The sequence below is a fragment of the Heloderma suspectum genome, chromosome 5, assembly GCF_057233095.1.
Source record: "Heloderma suspectum isolate Gila_16-S chromosome 5, 16-S_ref, whole genome shotgun sequence".
NCBI lineage: Eukaryota > Metazoa > Chordata > Lepidosauria > Squamata > Helodermatidae > Heloderma > Heloderma suspectum.
The window spans coordinates 232,628,576-232,652,764 of NC_139462.1; the positions used below are offsets into that span (position 1 = coordinate 232,628,576).

General features: G+C 47.7%; 1 long non-coding RNA gene and 1 pseudogene across 1 annotated transcript; both read right to left on the minus strand.

Annotated features, from left to right (window-relative positions):
- Positions 1–2,466: 2,466 nt before the first annotated feature.
- LOC146345324 (uncharacterized) lies at positions 2,467–6,951 on the minus strand. Its single transcript, XR_014792550.1, has 2 exons — positions 4,238–6,951; positions 2,467–3,616 (listed from the first exon to the last, which is right to left on the minus strand). It is a non-coding gene; the product is annotated as an uncharacterized LOC146345324 (long non-coding RNA).
- Positions 6,952–8,107: 1,156 nt separating this feature from the next.
- Positions 8,108–13,357, minus strand: LOC146345325 (GTPase IMAP family member 7-like; annotated as a pseudogene).
- Between the last annotated feature and the right edge of the window lie 10,832 nt (positions 13,358–24,189).

The window sequence follows — 24,189 nt, forward strand, 5'->3', positions numbered from 1 at the left end:
TGCAAACCTCCTGTTTCTCAGTGGGGACCACTGGACTACAATCCTGGTGGCACTCTCACCCCAGAGTTTGCTGTTAGAAGGAGTTACTCCTTGGTAGTGCCTTCTTCTGCATCAGACCGTGCCTTCTTGATATCCTGTTCGTGCTCTTCAGCCATACCCTGTTCCTTTCACTTTACCTAGACATAGCTCAGCATTGCCAAATCATCACTTTTGAAGCCTAAGAGCCTCAAGAGTTTTTTTTTGGGGGGGGGGGTCACAAATCCAGGGTGGGGGAGAAGCTCCAAATCGACAGTCTGAGAACCTCCAAATTTAGCCCCTCTCTCCATCATCCCTTCTTTGTCTTCCAGTGCAGCCTCAGAAGCCAAGCCCTCACCTTCGCTACTGTCCCCTCAGACTCAGGTCTCACCAGAGCTTGGGCTGAAAGCTTACACACACACACACACCCATGGGCACGCCTGGCTCTCACCCAGGAGAACCACAGCTAATAGCCCACAGAAATCATTTGGTGAGGCTAGCAGAGTGACAGCTCCTTTGGAAGCAGGGCGGCAGATGTAGTCAATGCCAGCTCCATCTTGTGTTCTGCGTCACCTGCTTTCCTGCCTTGGCTGAGAGCCGCAGGACGAGAGCCCTTGTGCTCTTGCCCTTTGGCTCACATCACAGGCTCATGCCTTTGCCTGGGCCCAAGCTTTGTTGTTCACGGGAAGTTGGGCATAGCTAGCCTTAGGATCTCTATAGCCTTCAGTGTGGTTTGCTACTCCACCCCATCCTCCCCGCTCCCCTCTCTGTCTGACCTCCTCCATTGCTGGGAGCAGATGTGTTTCTTCTCTCTCACTCTGCTGGTGTTACAGAACAAAGTCCTTTTGAAACCCTCCGCTGTATGTGCATTTGTATGCAAGAATATTTGTGAGTAAAGCTGTTTTCGTTCCTTCACTAAAGAAAGGTGTGGAATTTTTTTAGCCTTGTGTGCATGTGGGACTGGTAAACACTCATTCTGTTTTGCCTTTTTGTTTTTTCTCCACTAGCTGCCTTTCTAAGGAGGCAGCAATCCCAAATAATCCCATCAAAAGCACCCGATCCTGTCTGATATTGGACATTAAGCAGGGTCAGGCCTGGTTTGAACTTGGATGGGAGACTGCCTGGGAATACCACGTACTGCAGGCTCTTTTTGAGCGGAAGGCCATAGCTCAGGCGCAGAGCCCCTGCTTTGCACGCAGAAGGTCCCAGGTTCGATCCCCAGCATCTCCAGGTTGGGTTGGAAAAACTGCTGCCTGAGACCCTGGAGAGCCACTGCTGCCAGTCAGTGGCGACAATACTGGTGAGATGGACTGGGGTTCAGACTCAGGACAAGGCAGCTTCCTTTAGTCCAGAAGCAGGAATCAAAGAACCAGCAGACCAGGCACTGTTCACCTCCTAAGCAAGCCAGTGAAGAGCAAGGGGGGACGGAGCTGGGCACTGGCTTGGAGCGTAGAGATCCCAGGGCAGAATCTAGGCCCAGACACAGCGTGGCTGTCGCTGTCTCCAAAATGGCAGAGCTCAGTATAAACTGCTTACACTTGTGCAGGGCCCCAGGAGATCCGGGCACTGAAGGGGTCACTCAAGACTGGATTGAGCCAAGCGATCAGCAGTGGTGCATAATTTTGGCCAGATATGGAGATGCAGGGATGGGGGATTCTTTGCAGACCCTCCTACCATAACCTCAGGCAAAGGAAATGAGCATCACTCCCCCATGCCACCAAAAAACATGCAGGACGAAGAATTTTAGGAGGTGCAGCATGTCAAACTGGGGTGAGAAAAGCTGCACTTGCTGAAATGTCCTCTTCTGCAGATATTGACAGGAGAGGGTCGCTGCACTCCTGTCCAGATGGCTGCCCCTTCTGGGTGGCACGTAGAATGAACGGCTTTGCCCTAAGGAAGGCAGCATGTACCGTGCTAGAACAAGCATACTTGGCTATTCACAAAAGTCGAAATTAGATGGCACACAGAACTGGGCCATTTCAATGAGGGACAGGCACTTCAGGTGGGGCTGGGAGTGGGGGTCACATTGCCTTTTCCTTGCCTGCTGTTTGCTCGCTCTCGTTCCACTCCACTCCCCCGCACACATAACACCCCCCCCCCCAGTGGCTTTCTTTTGTCCATGGTGCTTTAAAAGCAGTCCTGTCTGGGACCAGTCTGGGCACATGACCCTGCTGGTTCAAAGCACAGGAAACCGAACGTGGGCGCAGCCTAAGGAGGAAATTCCTCTGCCTCCCTGACACATGGTCACAAAACAACGGCTGGCTGTTGTAAACCCCCCCCCCCCGCCCCGAAGAGCGATTCTGCACAGTCACAGCATCTCCCAGAAAGGCAGAATTCTCCTTTCACTTTCACAGCTCACGAACCCATCCCCTGCCCCCCATACACACCAACCTGGTCAGGTATTTCTTGCTGTTTTTCCACATTTTCTGTCAATAATGATTTGAGCCTGCCTTTAGAAGGATAGAGCTTTAGATCTTTATTGTTTAAAGCCAAAGGCCATCACAATTTCAAGTTAAAATAACAATTACAATACATGAGTAAGAGACCAAAAAAAAAAGAAGGGGGGGAAAACAGATAAAATACATTACAGTAAAAATACAAAGGAGGAGAATTAAAATGTGTATAATAAAACAAGAAAGTGACACTCCTGCCCAGGACAATAGCGTAGGCACAAGCCTTCCCCTAAGATTGGCTGGCAAGAGCAGTTAAATGCCTTGCCCTCAGCTTCCTGGTGGCAGCACAAGCAAATTTGGCAACCTGTAGCGTCATGTAATCATCATTACCTGCCAGCAAAGAGCAAACCTGTTCCACAGGGGATCTATTTTCCAAAGAATTAAGAGTATACTGGAGGAATTTGGCTCTTGGGGACTCATAGAGGGGGCCACAGAGGAGACAGTGAGCTCTTGGAAGGAGTGGTCCCTTGGTAGCACCTTCTTCTGCACCTGACCTTTCCGTCTTGACATCCTCTCTGTCCACTCCAGCCACACCCTCCACTTTAGGTAGACATAGGTCGGTACCACCAGATCATCAGTTCTGAAGCCTAAGAGCCTCAAAGTTCTCTGGCGGGGGGGATCTAGGGTGGGAGAGAACCTCCACATTCAGCCTCTCCCTCCAGTGTCCCTTCTCTTGCTTCCACTGCAAGCTGAGAAGGCAGATTGCCTCAAGGAAGTGCCTTGAAAGGGGAGAACTGATGACCTTTCTTAATTCTATTACACTTTTATGCAGCGCAATAGCCGAAGCTCTCTGGGCAGTTCACAACAATTAAAACCATAAAATACAAGACAATAAAATACAATATAAAAGTCTGAAATACAGTATACAAATGAAAGTAATCAAATAGAAGTGCCCTAGAGATGATTTGCTCTCCCAGCATTCCTGGCCATTGCTCATGCTGGCTGAGGCGGACGGGTGCTGGAGTCTCCAACAGCCCACCGCACAGAGTGGCAGCGCATAGGGGCCCGGGCGTCCTGGCTGCGGCCCCGGAGCTTCGTGTCCCTGGCTTGCCTTGGGCCAGCGCTGGTCGGCTGCAGGAGCGAGCCAGCCCCGCCCAGCATGGCTCCCCCTGCTGCCTCCAGGGTCGCCAGTCAGCCTCTTCTGCTGCCTGTGAATTACAGGGATGCTGGGTGTCAGACCTAACACTGCTGGGCTCCCTGCGCCCCAGGATGCATGCATGCACACATGGGCCAAACACAGCAAAAACGGGCAACCGTGGGGAACCTGCCTATTGCCTCTTTCATCTGGCGGGGGGATGGGGGCGGGTAGTTTGCTAGTCAACTGGCAACCCTAGCATTTGATTTGCATATCAAGAGAGGGGGCTCAGCCCCAGGCATTTCAGCAGCAGGAACAGCCTTTAAAATGGCCAACCTGAAGAAGCAACTCTCTCCGCCCCTTGTATCAGCATGGAAACAACACAGCCCTGGTAACGGGGTGGGGTGCTATTTCTAATCATGTGAATTCCTCGAAATGGCACTCCACAGATCCCTTTCAGTTTGGCTGTTTAGATTGCTGAGTGAGTTCAGCCTGTTATCCCTGTACCTCCCTTTGGCTGAAGCACTGAGGGGGAAGTGCCGTCCAGCACACAGGTGAAACATCCTGGGTTGTCTGAAGTATACAGTTAAGCCCAAGTTCCAAATGAAGAGGATTTATTGAGATTAGGGAGGGAGTTATAAGGAATGCAGAGGGAAACAGATAAGCAGCATCAAAAGAAACGAACACTAAATACCCTGCTGTAGACAATCCTGAAGTGGAATCTCAAACTTCCATGTGAGGAGCAAGGATGTTCGGCAGATGGCCAGCTTTGATGCAGAATCATCTCCGTTTTAGACCCTGCGGAAACAGGGGAGGGGTTGACAGGGCAGGAGGCTCCCCCAACAAGGTATGGGTAGGCGCTGGAGCATCTCTAGGGGCAGAGTTTTGGCACTTGGGATATGGCATGTCCAACATCTTGGCGAGGAGACATGGGCCATTGGCAGCTTTCAAGGACCCTGGATGGTGGAAGTAAGCTGCTTGGCAGTTTTAGTCTCAATTCCCTTCCTAATTATGCCCAACATCAAGTTTGCCTTTTTTACAGTGGCCACACACTGGGTGGACATTTTCATTTTGCTGTCCACCACAACCGCCAGATCTCTTTCTTGGTTGGTCAACGCTAGTTCAGATCCCATCAGGTTATACTTGAAGTTGGGATTTTTTTGCCCCAACGTGCATCACTTTACACTTGCTTACATTGAACACCATTTGCCATTTGGATGCCCATTCTCCCAGTTTGGAGAGATCCTTTTGGAGCGCCTGACAGTCCACTTTGTTTTGACCACCCTAAATTTGGTGTCCTCAGCAAACTTGGCCACTTCACTGCTCACTCCTAATTCCAGATCATTTGTGAATAAACTGAAAAGCATTGGTCCTAATAACCATCCCTGCAGGACCCCGCTATGTGCATCCCTCCATTGGGAGAATTCCCATTTATCCTGCTTTCTGTTCTTTAACCAGCTACTGATCCACAGGAGGGCCTCTCCTCTTATTTCATGACTGCTACGTTTGCTCAGGGGTCTTTGGTGATAGACTTTATCAAAAGCCTTTTGGAAGTCCAAGAAAACAATGTTGACCAGATTGCTCCTGTCTACATGTTTATTGACACTGTCAGAGAACTCTAAAAGGTGAGACAGGACTTACCTTGATGGAAGCAATGTTGATTCTTTTTCAGCAGAGCTTGTCCTTCTATATGCTTACTAATGTTACTTGCATAATGCTTTCAACCAATTTACCCAAAACAGCATTAAGCAAACCAGCCTGTAATTTCCCAGAACCCTCCTGGATCCCTTTTTAAAAATTGGTGTTACATTGGCCATCTTCCAGTCCTCTGGTACAGAGGCTGATCCTAGGGACATTGCATATTCTTGTTAGAAGACCAGCAATTTCATATCTGAGTTCTTTGAGAACTCTAGGATGGATACCATCTGCGCTCGATGATGTATTTACTTTCTGTGTGTCGATAAGGTTGAGAACTTCATCTTTTGTCACCACTATTCGCCTCAGTTCCTCAGACTCCCTTCCTGAAAACACCAGTTCAGGCACAGGTATCTGTCCTATATCTTCTGCAGTGAAGACCAAGGAGAAGAATTCAATCAGCTAGGGATAGCAGAGAATTCCGCCACGGATTCCAGTGAGGCCGGATTCTTTAGAATCCGCCCCCCTGGAATCCATGGCGGAACGGCCTCCTGCCCCCCCGGCCCCCTGCGGAATCCCCCTGGGACGGCACTTCCCTGGGGCGGATGCGGTGGATTTGGCGGCGGTTCCAGCGGTGGCGGCGGCGGCAAGGCGGTGGCGGCGAGGTGGCGGCGGCGGCGGCAGCTGGTCTCCTGGCCAGCCACGGCCGGGCTGCTGCTGCTGCCATTGCCATCCTTGCAGCCGTGATAGGCTACGTAAGAATTTACGTAGCCTATCATGGCTACCCCCCCCCCCCAAATACCTAGCGTACGAAATGGTGGCATCTCCGGTGGCCACCATTTGCGTTCCCTATTTTTCGCCCATTTATCTTACACGGAGGAGAGCCGGCCATCAAGGATTCCTGGGGGGAGGACCGGATCGCCTCCCCCCGTCGAGGATTCCGGGGGGAGGGACGGAGCGCCTTCCCCCCCACCGCGAAAGATTCCGCGAAAAGGTGAGTTTTGTACATCCCTACATTCAGCTTCTCTGCAGTCTCCTTGTTCTCCTTCAGTACTCCTTTAACTCCATTGTCTTCCAGCAGTCCAACTGCCTCCCCAGCTGGTGTCCTGCTTCTGATATATTTAAAGAATTCTTTATTGTTGGCCTTGATGTAGATAGCAGTATGCTCTTCAAAATGCTTTTTTGCATCTCTTGTCTGCTTGCATCACCTCTGCGCAAGCTTATGCTTCCTTTGGTTTCCTCTCTTGGGCAAGACTTCCTTTTCTGAAAGAAACCCTCTTTTCTCTAATAGCTCCCTTCACACCGCTTGTTAACCATGGCAGTGACCTCTTGGATTTGGTGCTACCTTTCCTAACCTTATACCCCCAAAGGTGAGAGACAGAGACCACAGCAAGGTCTTTGAAAGCAATTCTTTGATTTATTGAAGAAGACTTCAAATCACACGTCAGGGGAATTAGCATCATATACACATTTGGGGAATTAGAATTATACATTAACACTGAGAAGGTTAAAGATAATCAACCATTTAATGTCAGTAGCTAAGATAGGTGCACTTGGATTGATAGAGAAGTGTGTGTGTGTGTGTGTGTGTGTGTGTGTGTGGTTGTTCATGGAGGAAGGGGGGAAAGTGGGGAAAGACGTTTCAGCTTGGGATGAGTTGAATGGTGGATAAACAGACTCTTTGGGGGAGTTTGGAGAGAGTTTGGAGGAGGGGTTAGAACAAAGGCGGGGGGAGTTGGGAAAATGCAGCTGGAGAAAGAGCTAAAGCCTAGGAGATTTGGAGTTTGGTATGGGGTGGAATATTAGGAAAAGGGAGGAAAACAGAAGATGATGCAAAGATTTACCTCTTCTTATCTGCTGACTTGATGGGAAGTCAAGTGATGGGAAACTCTGTTGAGTTCCTTCACTGGAAAAGAAGGGGAGAAAGAGGGGAGGAAAGCGGGGGGGGGGGATTGCTCTTCTGAGCAGAAAGGATGGAAGGAATCCTCTTTCCTTCTCTCCCTCTCTGTTCTATGAATTTGGGTTGCTGTTTTTATCCTTCTCTCAGGATTTAGTAATCAAAATAAAACCAGTCTTTCTTCGAAGATTGCGCATGGATGTTGGAAAATTTATTTTTAGCTGTCAGACATTAGGGGAAGAAAGAAAATGGGATTCTCTTTCTTTCCTGATGTGAGGAAAAGATGGGAGATGATGGGTGCATATCTCTGGCTTTCTGGGGTCCAGGAGATGAGCAAGATAGCCAGGGGGAGTTTGCTGATGGTCTTAAACAAAGGTGACAGAAGGGTCATATAGGTACGCTTGCTTACACAATGTTGGGTTTTTAGGGTCTCACAGCTTTAAAAGACATTGAATTCATTATTTTTAAATACAGTTAGAAATCAGTGTGAAGTATTCCACGGTGGGGGCTTCAGTGGTGGTTGTCCTGAGGCAAGACCTGAAAAGTGCAGGGGTTAACACAGAGGACTTAAGGCCATCAGAGCACAATGGCTGGCCAGGAAGCTGAGTGCAAGAAATCCAGAGATGCACTTGGGTTGTACAAGGCCTCAATTTCCTCTGGGACCTGCTTTGCTGCTCTTCTCTGAGACCAAAAAACCCTAGTCCCCTTCCAGATAGGGCTCTGTCTTCCCAGAACAGCAGAATTTGGGGGTGCTTTGTGACAATTCTTAGACTTGTGAGCCTGAACAGAGCCATAGCAAAGGAAAGGCCAAAATTACCCCAGCCACAGGCACCAATTTCGTGTGGGTTTATATAATAGTTCAGGCGCTGCCATGGTGGCCGACAGTGCCCAGGTGTGAAGCCACTGAATGAAGGTACTTAACCTAGCGGTACTTTTCTGCAGCTCATTTCATTCCTTGTGTAATCTTGCCGACTAGCTAATGCTAGCCGGCCTATGTGACCAAGGTAGAGGTCTGTGCCCCAAGGTGGAAGGACATTCTAGGGTGCTGAAAGGGGGAGAGAGCGGAGTTTGGTATAAGAGCAGGAGACCTGTTGGTGCAAGAAGAACCAGAGGGGTGAAAGGGCAGAGATAGCAGGAGTGTAGCAGGAGTGAAGGGCAAAGAGTTCATTGACGATGCAGAAGGGGATCAGCCATGCTACTTTCTGGCTAAGAAACATCTGGTTGGGTGGGAAAGCGCCACATTCCTCCAACCACAAAGTCACTCAGAAATAACCAGCAAATGCATTTCTCATTTTTATTCCAAGTCTTCTTAGTTCCACTACAGAATGGGACAGAGTTTCTTCCAACACTTAATATCCTGTTCCAACTGCCGTTCAGTGTAGTGTGGGTCTTCCTTGTTGTCTGCCATCATATCATCAATCATTTTAATCAGCTCAGAAACTTGATCCTTCCTGTTTTCCTCAGAAAGTTTATTGTTAAAAGCAATTCATCGATTTCCACACTCCCGAACCAAGTCCTGGAGGGTTGTCTGTGCATTTGCTATGTAATATTTCTGAAGATCTCTACCTCTTAAATCTTCTTTACGGGTAAACAAAAGGATCATGCAATTCTTTGCTTTAACCTGGAAGATTTCTTTTACCAGCTTAACAGATTCCCTTTCCTCTTTGGTGAAACGGCCCAACTGTATAACCAGAATTATTGCATGGGGTCCTGGATGAACAAGAGAAACACAGAGCTTGGTTTCTGTGGCTACAACACTGTCTTCAAGACTGGTGTCAAAGATACCAGGAGTTGTTGTTGTTCAGTCGTTCAGTCATGTCCGACTCTTCGTGACCCCATGGACCATAGCACGCCAGGCCTTCTTGTACTGCGCTCTCTCCCGGAGCGTGCTCAAGTCCATATTCATTGCATTGGTGATGCTATCTAGCCATCTCATCCTCTGCCATCCCCTTCTCCTTTTGCCTTCAGTCTTTCCCAGCATCAGGGTCTTTTCCAGGGAGTTTTCTCTTCGCATTAGGTGGCCAAAATATTTGAGCTTCAGCTTCAGTATCTGTCGTTCCAATGAGCACTCAGGGTTGACTTCCTTTAGGATGGACTGATTTGACCTCCTTGCAGTCCAGGGGACTCGTAAGAGTCTTCTCCAGCACCACAGTTCGAAGGCATCAATTCTTTGGCGCTCAGCCTTCCTTATAGTCCAGCTCTCACAGCCATACATTACTACTGGGAAAACCATAGCTTTGATTAGACGGACTTTTGTCGGCAAGGTGATGTCTCTGCTTCTTACTATGCTGTCTAGGTTTGCCATAGCTTTCCTCCGAAGGAGCAAGTGTCTTTTAATTTCATGGCTGCAGTCACCATCTGCAGTGATCTTGGAGCCCAAGAAAATAAAATCTGTCACAGCTTCCATTTCTTCCCCTTCTATATGCCAAGAAGTGATGGGGCCAGATGCCATGATCTTCGTTTTTTTAATGTTGAGTTTCAAACCAGCTTTTGCACTCTCCTCTTTCACCCTCAACAAGAGGCTCTTGAGATCCTCTTCGCTTTCTGCCATTAGGGTGGTATCGTCTGCATATCGGAGGTTGTTGATAATTCTCCCGGCAATCTTAATTCCGACCTCTGATTCATCCAACCCGGCGTTTCTCATGATGTACTCTGCATATAAGTTAAATAAGCAGGGCGACAATATGTAGCCTTGTCGTACTCCTTTCCCAATTTTGAACCAATCGGTTGTTCCATGTTTGGTTCTTACTGTTGCTTCTTGTCCCTCGTACAGGTTTCTCAGGAGACAGGTAAGGTGGTCTGGTACTCCCATCACTTTAAGAATTTGCCACAGTTTGTTGTGATCCACACAATCAAAGGCTTTAGCGTAGTCAATGAAGCAGAAATAGACGTTTTCCTGGAATTCTCTTGCTTTCTCCATGATGCAGCGAATGTTGGCGATTTGATCCTAGTTCCTCTGCCTCTTCGAAACCCAGCTTGTACTTCCGGTAGTTCTCGGTTCGCATACTGCTGAAGCCTAGCTTGTAGGATTTTGAGCATCACCTTGCTGGCATGTGAAATGAGCGCAATTGTGCGGTAGTTTGAACACTCTTTGACGTTGCCCTTCTTTGGAATTGGAATGTAAACTGATCTTTTCCAGTCTTGCGGCCACTGTTGAGTGTTCCAAATTTGTTGGCATATTGAGTGCAGCACTTTAACAGCATCATCTTTTAGGATTTTAAATAGCTCAGCTGGAAGACTGTCATCTCCGCTAGCTTTGTTGTTAGTAATGCTTCCTAAGGCCCACTTGACTTCACTCTCGAGGATGTCCGGCTCAAGTACAGTGAGCACACTATCATGGCTATCAGGGACATTCAGATCTTTCCTGTATAGTTCTTCTGTGTATTCTTTCCACCTCTTCTTAATCTCATCTGCTTCTGTGAGGTCCCTGCCTTCTTTGTCCTTGATCATGCCCGTCTTTGCACAAAACGTTCCCTTGAGATCTCCGATTTTCTTGAAGAGATCTCTAGTCTTCCCCATTCTGTTGTTTTCCTCGATTTCTGTGCATTGTTCATTTAAGAAGGCCTTCTTGTCTCTCCTTGCTATTCTCTGGAACTCTGCATTCAGTTAGATATATCTTCCCCTTTCTCCCTTGCTTTTCGCTTCCCTTCTTTCCTCAGCTACTTGTAAAGCCTCATCAGATAGCCACTTGGCTTTCTTGCATTTCTTTTTCTTCGGGGTGGATTTCGTTGCTGACTCCTGAACAATGTTACGGACCTCCATCCATAGTTCCTCAGGCACTCTGTCTATCAGGTCTAATCCCTTAAATCTATTCCTCACCTCCACTGTACATTCATAAGGGGTATGATTTAGGTCATACCTGAATGGTTTAGTGGTTTTCCTTACGTTCTTCAATTTAAGCCGAAATTTTGCAACAAGAAGCTCATGATCTGAACCACAGTCAGCTCCAGGTCTTGTTTTGACTGACTGTATAGAGCTTCTCCATCTTTGGCTGCAAAGGACATAATCAATCTGATTTCGATATTGACCATCTGGTGATGTCCATGTGTAGAGTTGCCTCTTGTGCTGTTGGAAAAGAGTGTTTGCTATGATCAGCGTGTTCTCTTGGCAAAACTCTATTAGCTTTTGTCCTGCTTCATTTTGTACACCAAGGCCATGCCTGCCTGTTATCCCGGTGATTTCTTGACTTCCTACTTTAGCATTCCAATCCCCTACGATGAAGAGGACATCTTTTTTTGGTGGTAGTCCTAGGAGGTGTTGTAGGTCTTCATAGAACCGATCAACCTCCGCTTCTTCGGCCTCAGTGGTTGGGGCACAGACTTGAATTACTGTGATGTGGAATGGTTTGCCTTGGATTTGTACTGAGATCATTCTATCGTTTTTGAGATTGTACCCCAGTACTGCTTTTCCCACCCTTTTGTTGACTAGGAGTGCTACTCCATTTCTTCTAAGGGATTCATGCCCACAGTAGTAGATATGATGGTCACCTGAATTAAATTCGCCCATGCTTGTCCATTTTAGTTTGCTGATTCCCAAGATGTTGATGTTCAGTCTTGCCATCTCATGTCTGACCACCTCCAGCTTACCTTGATTCATTGATCTGACATTCCAGGTTCCTAAACAATATTGTTCTTGACAGCATCGGATTTTCTTTTCACCACCAGACTCATCCGCAGCTGAGTGTCCTTTCGGCTTTGGCCCAGCCGCTTCACTCTTTCTGGCGCTACTTGGAAATACCCTCTGCTCTTCCCCAGTAGCATATTGGACACCTTCCGACCTGAGGGGCTCATCTTCCGGCATCATCTCTTTTAGCCTTGTGATACGTTCCATGGGGTTTTCTTGGCAAGAATACTGGAGTGGGTTGCCATTTCCTTCTCCAGTGGACCACATTTTGTCAGAACTCTCTGCCATGACCTGTCCGTCTTGGGTGGCCCTGCACGGCATAGCTTATGGCTTCACTGAATTACGCAAGTCCCTTCACCACAACAAGGCAGTGATCCATGAAGGGGACACCAGTCTTCAAGACTGGTGTCAAAGATACCAGGAGTATCAACCACTATAATTTTCCTCCCCTTGAGGATGCATTCCTTCCTTTCACATGTCGTGGTTATTGACTTGGCTGACACGAAGGATTGCAACTCTTCCTTTCCCAGGATGGTGTTCCCTGTTGCACTTTTCCCAGAACCTGTTTTACCAAGCAGGACAATTCTCAATTCTGATGCTGGTGGGGCTGAAGTGAGAGAAATAGTGAAAGTTAGCAAAGCTTACTTGAAATGTTAAAACATTTGTTGTTGTTTATTTGGTCAGTCGCTTCCGACTCTTCGTGACTTCATGGACCAGCCCACGCCAGAGCTTCCTGTCAGCCGTCGCCACCCCCAGCTCCCCCAAGGTCGAGTCCGTCACCTCCAGAATATCATCCATCCACCTTGCCCTTGGTCGGCCCCTCTTCCTTTTGCCTTCCACTTTCCCTAGCATCAGCATCTTCTCCAGGGTGTCCTGTCTTCTCATGATGTGGCCAAAGTACTTCAGTTTTGCCTTTCATATCATTCCTTCAAGTGAGCAGTCTGGCTTTATTTCCTGGAGTATGGACTGGTTGGATCTTCTTGCAGTCCAAGGCACTCTCAGAATTTTCCTCCAGCACCACAGTTCAAAAGCATCGATCTTCCTTCGCTCAGCCTTCCTTATGGTCCAGCTCTCGCAGCCATAGGTTACTATGGGGAATACCGTTGCTTGAACTATGCGGACCTTTGTTGTCAGTGTGATGTCGCTGCTCTTCACTATTTTATCAAGATTTGTCATTGCTGTCCTCCCAAGAAGTAAACGTCTTCTGATTTCCTGGCTGCAGTCAGCGTCTGTAGTTATCTTTGCGCCTATAAAGACAAAGTCTGTCACTGCCTCCACGTTTTCTCCCTCTATTTGCCAGTTATCAATCAAGCTGGTTGCCATAATCTTGGTTTTTTTGAGGTTGAACTGCAACCCAGCTTTTGCACTTTCTTCTTTCACCTTCGTCATAAGGTTCCTCAGCTCCTCCTCGCTTTCAGCCATCAAAGTGGTATCATCTGCATATCTGAAATTGTTAATGTTTCTTCCAGCAATTTTAACTCCAGCCTTGGCTTCATCAAGCCCAGCACGTTATTTAAAAAAATTATGACCTCTCTTCCACTCCTTCCGAGCATGGATGGGGCAAGGAGGCGCCAAGCATCCCCCTGACCCTCAAGCATCTCTCCCTCCTTCCCCTGCTCACTCCAGAGCCCACAAACCTTGCTGGGTGCTCTGGCACATGGTTCTGCTGGTGGAGGGGCCTCTCCTCCTGAAGGTGGGCCCACGAAGCCATTGGGGATGGGGCCAGGAGATGCACAGCTCTGTAAGTAGCCTGCCAGGAGCTCGCCATTCAAAGTGAGCAAATGGGAGCAATGAACAGGGAGTTTCAGTGACCAGGGTGCTATCAAACTTTATTTAGATATAAGTGGAAAATAGCAAAGGAAATCCAACACAGTCACATTTGACTTCAAAAGAGGAAACGTATGGATCAGTAACTGGCTGGAGAACAGAAAGTAGAGAGTAGGAATAAATGGCCAATTCTCACAATAGATAAAAGTAGGGTTGGCGGAGAATTTCTCCCCGAAACTTCGGGGGGCCGAGCGCCGTGTTCGGCCCCCCGAACAAGTTTCGGGGAGAAATCCTCCGAACCCCCCCGCACCCCCCCCCGGGACGGGACTTACCTTCGCCGAATGTCCCTCCCAGCGGCGGGTCCGGCTGGCGGTTCGGTGGGTGTTCGAGCGGGGCGGGAGCGGCAGCCGGTCTTTTGACCGGCTGCCGCCGCCGCTATTGCAATAAAAGAAGAAAAAAAACGCCCCCTGATAGGCTACGTAACGATTCACGGATCGGCTGTGTACGGCTGTGTACGGATAATGGCAGCCCCCATAGGGAGCCGCCATTCCCGTTCCTTATTTGGTCGCTGTAGTCTACGTAAACATTTACGTAGACTACGGCGAAAATAGGGGCAACGCTATTTGCGTTGCCCTTATTTTCGCCGTAGTCTACGTAAACATTTACGTAGACTACAGCGACTAAATAAGGAACACGAATGGCGGCTCCCTATGGGGGCCGCCATTAGCGTATGCGCTTTTTTTTTTTTTTTTAAGTCACCCGTGATAGGCTACGTGACGATTGACGTAGCCTATCACGGCTGACTTTGCAGATCTAGCCGTGATAGGCTACGTGAATCGTCATGTAGCCTATCAGGGGGCGTTTGTTTTTGTTTTTTTAAACTTTCGCGTTCGCGGCCGGGCGAGGCGGGAAGCCTCCTCCCCGGCCTGAATTTCGGCCGGGCCGAGGCGGGAAGCCTCCCCCCCGGCCTGAATTTCGGCCGGGCCGAGGCAGGAAGCCTCCCCCCCCGGCCGGAACTTCGCGGGGGGAGCAGCGAAGCGCCTCCCCCCCACCGCAAACGTCCTTCGAGGACAGGTAAGGGACTTTCGTCTACCCCTAGATAAAAGTAAACAGCAGGATCCTCCAAGGATTTGTACTTTTTCACAAAAATGCACCTTTTCACGCATATGGACATTCACGAAAATATGCATTCTCACATACGCAAATATGCACATTCACAAAAATGCACATTTTCGCACATACGCAAATATGCACATAGAATCATAGAATAGTAGGGTTGGAAGGGGCCTACAAGGCCATCGAGTCCAACCCCCTGCTCAATGCAGGAATCCAAGTCAGAGCATCCCTGGTAGATGGCTGTCCAGCCTCGTCTTGAAGGCCTCCAGTGTGGGAGAGCCCACCGCCTCCCCAGGTAATTGGTTCCATTGTCGTATTGCTCTTACAGTCAGGACGTTTTTCCTGATGTTCAGCCGGAATCTGGCTTCCTGTAACTTGAGCCCATTATTCCATGTCCTGCACTCTGGGATGATCAAGAAGAGATCCTGGCCTTCTTCTCTGTGACAACCTTTCAAGTGTTGCAGAAATCTGAGTCAGAGAGACCACGGAGTGAAAGAAAAAGAGTTTCTTCTTTATTAACGCGCGGGCTTTATGGCTGGAATTACTTCCAAAGAGCCCAAAGCCCTGAAATACATCAGCAAATTGTTTTTATAGACATTATGACACATAGGAAAAAGCTCCCCCTCCCCTTTCTGTGTGGGGTTGCAGTTCTCAACATTTTCTTTCCTAGCACCATTGTTTATAGCCCAGGAACTGGGTTATAGGACATGATAAACAAAGAACATAATATGCAAGAACATGATATGCAAGAACATGATATCCCGTTCTGACCTCGGTCGTATTGACAAGATATGAAATTCCTGCGTCTAGTCAGCTTACAAACATATTTAAGAGAGAAAGGGCTCAGCAAGAACATGAAGCATGAGGCTATTTAGTCTGACCCCCGATATGGCTACTACATTCCCTCCTTATGTAGCAGAAATCAGAGTCAGAGAGACCTCAGAGTGAAGGAAAAAGAGATTCTTCTTTATTTAACGTGCGGGCTTAAGGCTGGAATCATTTCCAAAGAGCCAGAAGCCCCGAGACACATTAACATATTGCTTTTATAGATATGACAACAGGCAATTTCCCCCCCGCCCCTTCTCTTACTGTTTCTAGCTGCATTGTCTGTGATTGAGAAAATGGGTCATAGGGCATGATAAGCAAAGAACAAGACCTTGATATGTAAGCCAAGTAATATGCAAGCCAAGCAGAGGACTGGAACATGATATGCCGTTTGGCTCAACCTCGGCCTGTTGATAAGTTAGGGAGTTTCCACATTGCTGTTCTTGCTAAACCATGCCAGCTCAGCAAGAACATGAGACCACTTAGTCTGATCTCCAACATGGCTGCTACATTCCCCCCTTAAATGCATAATTTTATTACAATTATAGCATTTCATTACACAAGTAGTTGGCGAAGCATAACACAGGATTATTATAGCAACTTTTTACTTTATATCTTGTTGAGCTATTAAAGCGTAGCGGGCGGCTGTTTTTGTAGCTGAGGCTGTGAATTGATTTTTCAAGCAACGCATGAACCAGGGGATGCAGAAGCATAACAGCACTCCCACTAATGCTACTGGTAAAATCAGAACAAACAATGCTTTGAGCCATCTGAGATCTGGAAGCCAAGAGGTCAACCAGTCGAGCTAATCATGTTTTCCTATTGTTATATTAGCCACTATATTATGCAGATTATTGATCTGAACATTTATAGTGTTGCTGTTATCAGTTAAATTAAAACAACAGAGCTTTTGGTGTGACTCACAGCCCAGGTGATGGAGGAGAAAAAGATAATCTATACCAGCTCTATTTTCTAGAACAGCACCTCTCAGGTCACGTAATTCTTTATTTAATAACGACAGAGCTCGTGAGGTGGCATTTATGCTCTTGGCTAGGCTACAGGCTAACCTGTTGATTTCTAGACCATTGGCTAAGGCCAGGCCTGGCACTCTAACTAGAGATGCTGCCAATGCCAATTTCTCTGAATCAGAGTACAGGCTTACATGACTATTACAATTTTTAGTTAGTTGGAGTGCTCGAGGCTGTCATTGGCGAATTTTCTTGGGCCACGGGGGAAGAATTGGCACCAGGCAGCTGAGACAACATGGGTGGTTATCAGATAAGTTGGCTGGGATGAATGACCAGGTACGGGAACCACAGGTCCAAAACCACCCATGAGGCAGAAGTATATGTGCATAATTAAAAGATATATTTTGAATTTCATTACAGTGGAAGGGGGGGCCAGGGATAGCTTTATATTTTCCAGAGGATTTTTGACAATTAATCATACGTGCGTAAGTGGCATTTATGCCAGCCATGATGGGAGTGCGCAAAGTAAATTCTGTAGGAGGCAGAGTTTTTGTAACTACACCCCAGTTAGCATTTTGGGAATAAGTCAAATCTATATTATAATGGCTTAATATAGTATCATTTTGAATTCCTTCAGGATGCTTACAGACAGGTATTAGACAAGAACTAATAAGCCTATTGGCCGGTATATCTTCTGGTAAACAAAAATGCTTTATTCCAGTGATATTAGCTACATGAAGCTAATAATTATCAGCGAATCTCTGGGGCATATTTCTCTCTCCTAGGGCAGGCCCCCCTTTAGTGCACAATATTGAGGAGGTACAACACAACACTACTAACACTACAACATGCATGTTTAATCTTCTTTAATCTTCTTTGGGATCTGACTGTACGCCGGGCAGCTATTTACCTGGCAAGCTGCAGCAGGGTCTAGTCCCTCTTTTCAATTTTCCAGCTGCAGGTCTGACCGTACGCATGGTGGACAGTCTCTCAGTGTGTCCACAGTAAGGTCTAGCCTGAGTTTTCTTTTACTGCTTTTTTTAACACAATTTTTAAAGGATTTTTGGGATTCCTGTTTACAATCTACTCCCCCCCTTTTGCTCTCTTGACTCGCGTCCAATGTATCCAGGGTTTAACTCCAGCTACTTTTATAGCTGTAGGGGTGGAAAGTATAACAGTGTTTGGTCCTCTCCATCTGGGAGTCAAAGGGTCATCTTTTTATTCTTTGACCCACACTTCGTCTCCCGGCTGGAAAGGATGAATTTCTGTAGTAGGAATTGGGGGTCTGTTTTCCAAGACATACCAGCGCTGGGCTTGAAGAACTTTGCCCAGCGCCTGAATCTCTTGTGTTAAACTGACATTGGCCAATTCTTGCAGGTCTCCCCTCAATCCCACTAGAATTTGGGGAGGCCTACCATACATTAATTCAAATGGAGACAGACCAGTAGTTTTGTGGGGAGTGCATCGAACTCTGAACAGAACTAAGGGCAGCATCTCTATCCATTTTCGCTTGGTTTCTTGACACAGCTTGGCTAAGTGGGTCTTGAGGGTCCGATTTATCCTTTCTACTTGTCCAGAACTTTGTGGGCGGTACGCACAATGGAGTTTCCACTGGATACCTAATAAATGGTTAACTCCTTGTAACACTTTGTCAACGAAGGCTGGGCTGTTATCAGATCCAATAGATAGAGGTAGTCTATGTCTCGGGATTATGTCTTTCATTAAGGCTTTTATAACTTCTCGTGCTTTCTCAGTTTGGGTGGGATAGGCCTCTACCCATCCTGTATAAGAACACACAAAAACTAATAGGTGGCGATAATGTCCTGCTCTAGGCATGTCAGTAAAGTCAACAACCAGGGCCTCAAAAGGGAGAGTACCATGTTGCTGAATTCCTGGCGGGGGTCCCTTTCCTTGTCTGGGGTTATTTCTGGAACATTCTATGCATCGCACAGATGCTGAATTAGCGTAACTGTGTATTCCATTGATGTAGACCTGCTTTTGTAGTAGTGCCGCCAGGGCGCTCTTTCCTAGATGAGTAGCTTTATGTGCAGTTTGTACAATACTCCAAGCTAGCCAATGTGGCACAAAGATCCGTCCATCTGGCAGTTCCCACTACTTCTGGGCTGTCTTCTTAGCTTGCAGGGTCTCAACAGCCATTTGATCTTCTTTCGGAGTGTAGGTTGGACACACATCTGTTAAGTTAACCTGGAACAACGGGGCTTCTAAGACCATCATCTTTTCTTTTTCTTTGCCTCTGAAGGCAACTTGCTTTGCCACCTGATCTGCCCATCGATTGCCTTTTGCCACATCACTAGTTCCCTTTTGATGTCCTCGGCAATGTATTACTGCCACGCGCTTGGGGTGCCACACGACATCTAATAGAGCTGATATTTCTGTTATATTTTTGATACCTTGTCCTGCTGAGTTTATTAATTCTTTCTCACGGTATAATGCTCCATGGGCATGGAGGGTGGTGAAGGCATACTTAGAGTCTGTGTAAATATTGACCGTGAGTCCAGCAGCCAGCGTTAAGGCTCGAATGAGGGCGACTAACTCTGCCTTTTGGGCTGAGGTTTTTACAGACAGAGGGTTGGCCTTGATGACCTTGTCTCCAGTTACTATTGCATAGCCGGCATACCTTTTACCATCTCGGACAAAACTACTTTTATCAGTAAAGTAGGTGACATCTGGGTGAGGCCATGGGCTATCGCACAAGTCTGGACGGCTGGAGTAAACTTCATCCATAGTTTCAATACAATTGTGCTCAGGCTGACCTCTTGGCTCTATTGGCAGCAGTGTGGCTGGATTTAAGTTGGAAGACACCTCTAATTCAATACGCGGGTTTTCACAGAGCATAGCTTGGTACTTGGTCATGCGCTCATTGGTGAACCAATAATTTCTCTTATACTCTATTAGTGTGAGTACCGCATGTGGAACCCGGACGGTTAACTCCTGTCCCATCGACAACTTATCTGCTTCTTTAACCAGAAGGGCTGTTGCTGCAATGGCTTTCAGGCATGCTGGCCAGCCTCTGGCAACTGCATCTAATTGCTTGGATAAATATGCAACAGGTCGCTGCTATGATCCAAGTTGCTGTGTCAGCACTCCTACGGCTACATTGTCTCGCTCATGTACATACAACAGAAAAGGCTTAGCCACATCAGGAAGTCCTAGAGCTGGTGCCTGGAGTAGCGCTTTCTTGATGTTCATGAAAGCCTGTCTTTGTGGCTCTTCCCACTGAAACGGAGCTGCCTCCGGACCTTTAGTAGCTTCATACAGAGGCTTACTCATTACAGCAAAGTTGGGAATCCAAATTCTGCAAAACCCGGCAGCTCCAAGGAACACACGCACCTGCTTCCTAGTGGTTGGCTCAGGCAGGGCACACACAGTCTCTTTATGTTCAGGACCCAATTCCCGCTGATGTTGAGACACTATGAACCCTAGATATCATACCTGGGTTTTACATAGTTGCGCCTTTTTCCGAGACACCTTGTATCTTCGTTCCCACAGGAGTTGTAGCAGTTCTTGGGTGCCTTGACAGCATTCAAGTCTCGACGATGCTGCAAGGAGCAAATCATCTACGTACTGCAACAAAACTCTTTTCCCCAGTTCGGAGTAAAAATTTTGGAGGTCTTGACTTAGGGCTGTCCCAAACAGGGTGGGGGAATTCTTGAAACCTTGGGGAAGATGGGACCAGGTTAGTTGGGTTTTTCTCCCAGTTAATTGGTCTTCCCATTGAAAGGTGAAGATAGCTTGGCTCTTAGGCGCCAGTCGGATACAGAAGAAGGCATCTTTTAAATCCAGGGTGGTAAAGTGAGTAGCTTCAGATGGAATCAACCCTAACAAGACATATGGGTTCAGGACCACCGGATGTATTGTTACGGTTGCTTGGTTGACCAGCCTCAGGTCTTGCACTGGACGATACTCTTCTGTGCCAGGTTTTTTAATTGGTAAGAGGGGTGTGTTCCATGGAGACTGACATTCTCGGAGGATACCATATTGTAACAGACGGTCTAGGTGCTTTTGAATTCCTAGCACCGCTTGTCGCGTCAGTGGATACTGTCGCACATGCACTGGTATTGCTCCTGGCTTTAATTTAACTACAACAGGGGGCACACATCTTGCCATTCCTGGCGGATTATCTTCAGCCCACACCCCAGGCACATGGAAAGCCTGCCATGGCTCTTCATCGAGTACTGGCATGGTCCAATGTAGCCTCCACTCCTCTTCTTGTGGATAGGTGAATGATAGAAGCTTGCCTTCCTGGGGCCTTCGAAAGGCAACAGCAGCTGTTCCATCTTCTTCAAAGGATATTTGGGCCCTTAGTTTTGACAACAAATCACGTCCTAACAATGGCACTGGACACTCAGGCAGATATAAGAACTGATGTTCTACTATGTGGCTCCCGAGCCGACAAGTCCTCTGCTGCAGCAAATGCTTTTCTTTTACCACACCAGTTGCCCCTACCACCCGCACTTTTTGATGGGTGAGGGGAGCAACTGGGTAGGTCACCACTGATGAAGCTGCTCCAGTGTCAATCATGAAATTAATATTTCGGCCCCCACGGTGGCAGTGACCAAGGACTCCCCGGGGCCAAGATTAAAGGGGCCCGGTCTGTCCTATTCGAGATTTTCTGTTGCGGCCATTCCCATGAAGGGATTAATTTCATATCTTTCAGTTGATTTGCATCTGCCAGTTATTCGGTTGCCAACATGGCTGTCCCCTCCCTCGTCCGTGGTAGCCCCCTCAATTTTCTTCCTGGGATGTCTGGTTGGTTCCACTTTGACACTCACGCCACCAATGCCCATCTTGTCCACACTGGGCACACTGATTCCTTCTCAAAAATTCTCTTTTTCCTCCTCTCTCTTTTCCCCGTCTACGTCCTCTTTGCCCTCTGCCTCTGCCCTGTCCTCCATCTTGCGGCCCTACTAGTGCTGCAGCAAGCAGTTCCGCTTTTCTAACCATTCTCTTCTCCTTCTCTTTCTTTTCTTCTTGGTCCCAATTCACGTACACCTTCTGAGCGACTTCTAATAATTTTGTCAAATTCTTCCCTGCAAAACCATTCAATTTCTGTAGCTTTCTTCGGATGTCCTTATAACTTTGAGCTACAAAGGCCATATTAACCACTTTCATGTTCTCTTGGGCTTCTGGGTCAAGGGGGGTGTACTGGCAATATGCATCCAGGAGACGTTCCAAATATTCTCCAGGAGCCTCAGTCGCACCTTGCAGCAATTCAGAGACTTTTGTCATGTTAATAGACTTTTTCATTCCCGCTCTCATGGCTTGTAACAGCAAGGTTTGGTACTGGGTGATGCATTCTAATCCTGCTGGTGTGTTGGGATCCCAATTGGGATTTTCTAAGGGCACTCTGTCTCTCATCCATCCTTGGGGATTTACATGATTTTTGGGGGCTCTTTCTAAGGCGATACGTTCCACTTGTTGATGGATTTGTCGCCTTTCCTCTGTGGTGAACAACATCAAGAGCAGCTGTTGGCAATCCTGCCAGTTAGGCATGTGCGAGGCCATAATGCTGGAGCATAGCTCCACTAGCTCGTGAGGCTTTGTGGTATATGAGGCATAATGGGTTTTCCAATTCAATAAGTCTGAAGTTGTAAAGGGTGCATAGGTGTAAGCTTGGACGGGGATATAATGCTCTGCCGCCTCGGGATCCGGGTTGTGCACCATCTGAGTTACCTGCCTCAGAGGAAACAGAGGCTGGGCTTCACTCCCTGTCTGATGAGCAGTAGACGAGCTCACCTCCTCTTTTTTGTGGGAACACATCTTTTTAAGGGTCATCGCCGATTTTACTAAATCTTCTGCCCAACACTTCAATTCTTCAGTTTCTCTTATTAATGCTGATTGTGGTGTAAGGGGGGAACCTCCCGATCCCATAGAGATGGAAGTCTCGGCAGGTAATATCTGGGAGTTGAGGACCGTAGCTGAAATCGGCGAATTACTGCCAGTGGGGCTTGAAACTGATGGCGACAGTTCTAAGTCAAAGCAAGGGGCAATGCCTCTGTGGGGGGGGGGGGAATGGCATGGGCTCAGGAGCCACCGGATCTAAATCTCGACGGGGCAGTCTTACAGTAACATGGGCCCGTGGTGGAAGCGCGGCATAAGCAGGTGGAAACGCCGTTAGATCTGCCAGATCCTCACACGGGGCTTCTAACACTGGTTGTAATATCTCAGCCAATTTTTCTTTTCTGAGCACCCAAACTTTTGCCTGGGATTCTAGGCATTTCCTTAGCCATGGAGGAGAAGCGCGGACTATAGAATCCCACGAGTCTATATAGGGAAATTGGTCGGGGTGCCCAGGTTTCCCAACCACAGTGGCATATACACGGCTGATTTTGCTGGGCTCCAAAGAGCTTTCAGTAGGCCATCCTACACCAAAAGACGGCCACTCTATTTCATACAAAGTCCGCAACCGTTGAGGATTCATGGGGGGGTCCCCATAATCTCCACTAAAACCTTTCTTAAAATTTGCTAGCATACATCCCAAGGGGGTGCAAGGTTTGCTTCCCCCACCACCCATAGCCTCCCTCCTAAATTGAGGACAGACACAATTAGGGAATGGGGATTGGTCAGTGAGTAAGGGATCTCACTGGCCGACACAAGAGGATTTTACACACCATGCACTTTGCTACTGGCCTGGGCACCCGGACGGTCAACGGTATGCATCAGAAACCGCAGTAGCCACTCACACAATCATCAATCTCTCCACTGCATTCATATGTCCCTGCCACCCACTTTTCCCACTTTTTACCAGAGCGGAAAGCGGCTTCCCCAGCTTTCTCAGCTTCCTGCTGAGTACTGGCTGTGCTGAGTACTGGCGCCCGCTCGGGGGTGTGATCAGGCCCCCCTTCTACCCGCAAGGAGTAGGTTCTTTTGTATACGTATACCAACACTGACCTTCTTCATAAGACGGGGCCCTCTTTTTTTCTGCCCAGTGGCCTTTCTCCCTAAAGGCGGGGCCCTCTTTTACTCCATATACTTGCCTTTCTCCTGAAGGCTTCCAATGTGGGTTTCAACTCAATTGCAGCTGCAATACAGACAGGGCTCAAGTTCCTTCCTCCGCTTCCTAAGGTTCTCTTGCTGCTTGCTGCCGTTCGGGCGGTCCCAGCGCAGGCTTTCTCCTGTTCATCCAACAAAAAGGTCGGTGGCGCCAAGAAAGGGAGGCATGCGCCGAGCTCGTCTTCCTGGTGTGGCGATTAAGAGCAGGCAAATGCCACCTGTCTGGCTCAGAGCCTGCCACATCCGAGTCACGGCACCATTTATGTAGCAGAAATCAGAGTCAGAGAGACCTCGGAGTGAAGGAAAAAGAGATTCTTCTTTATTTAACGCGCGGGCTTAAGGCTGGAATCATTTCCAAAGAGCCAGAAGCCCCGAGACACATTAACACATTGCTTTTATACATATGACAACAGGCAATTTCCCCCCCGCCCCTTCTCTTACTGTTTCTAGCTGCGTTGTCTATGATTGAGAAAATGGGTCATAGGGCATGATAAGCAGAGAACAAGACCTTGATATGTAAGGCAAGTAATATGCAAGCCAAGCAGAGGACTGGAACATGATATGCGATTTGGCTCAACCTCGGCCTGTTGATAAGTTAGGGAGTTTCCACATTGCTGTTCTTGCTAAACCATGCCGGCTCAGCAAGAACATGAGACCACTTAGTCTGATCTCCAACATGACTGCTACACTTAAATGCATAATTTCATTACAATTATAGCATTTCTGATAAGCGAATGCTCATAATAGTCTGCAAAGCACAATACAAAACTTTTTATAACAGACATCTCACTTAACTTCCTG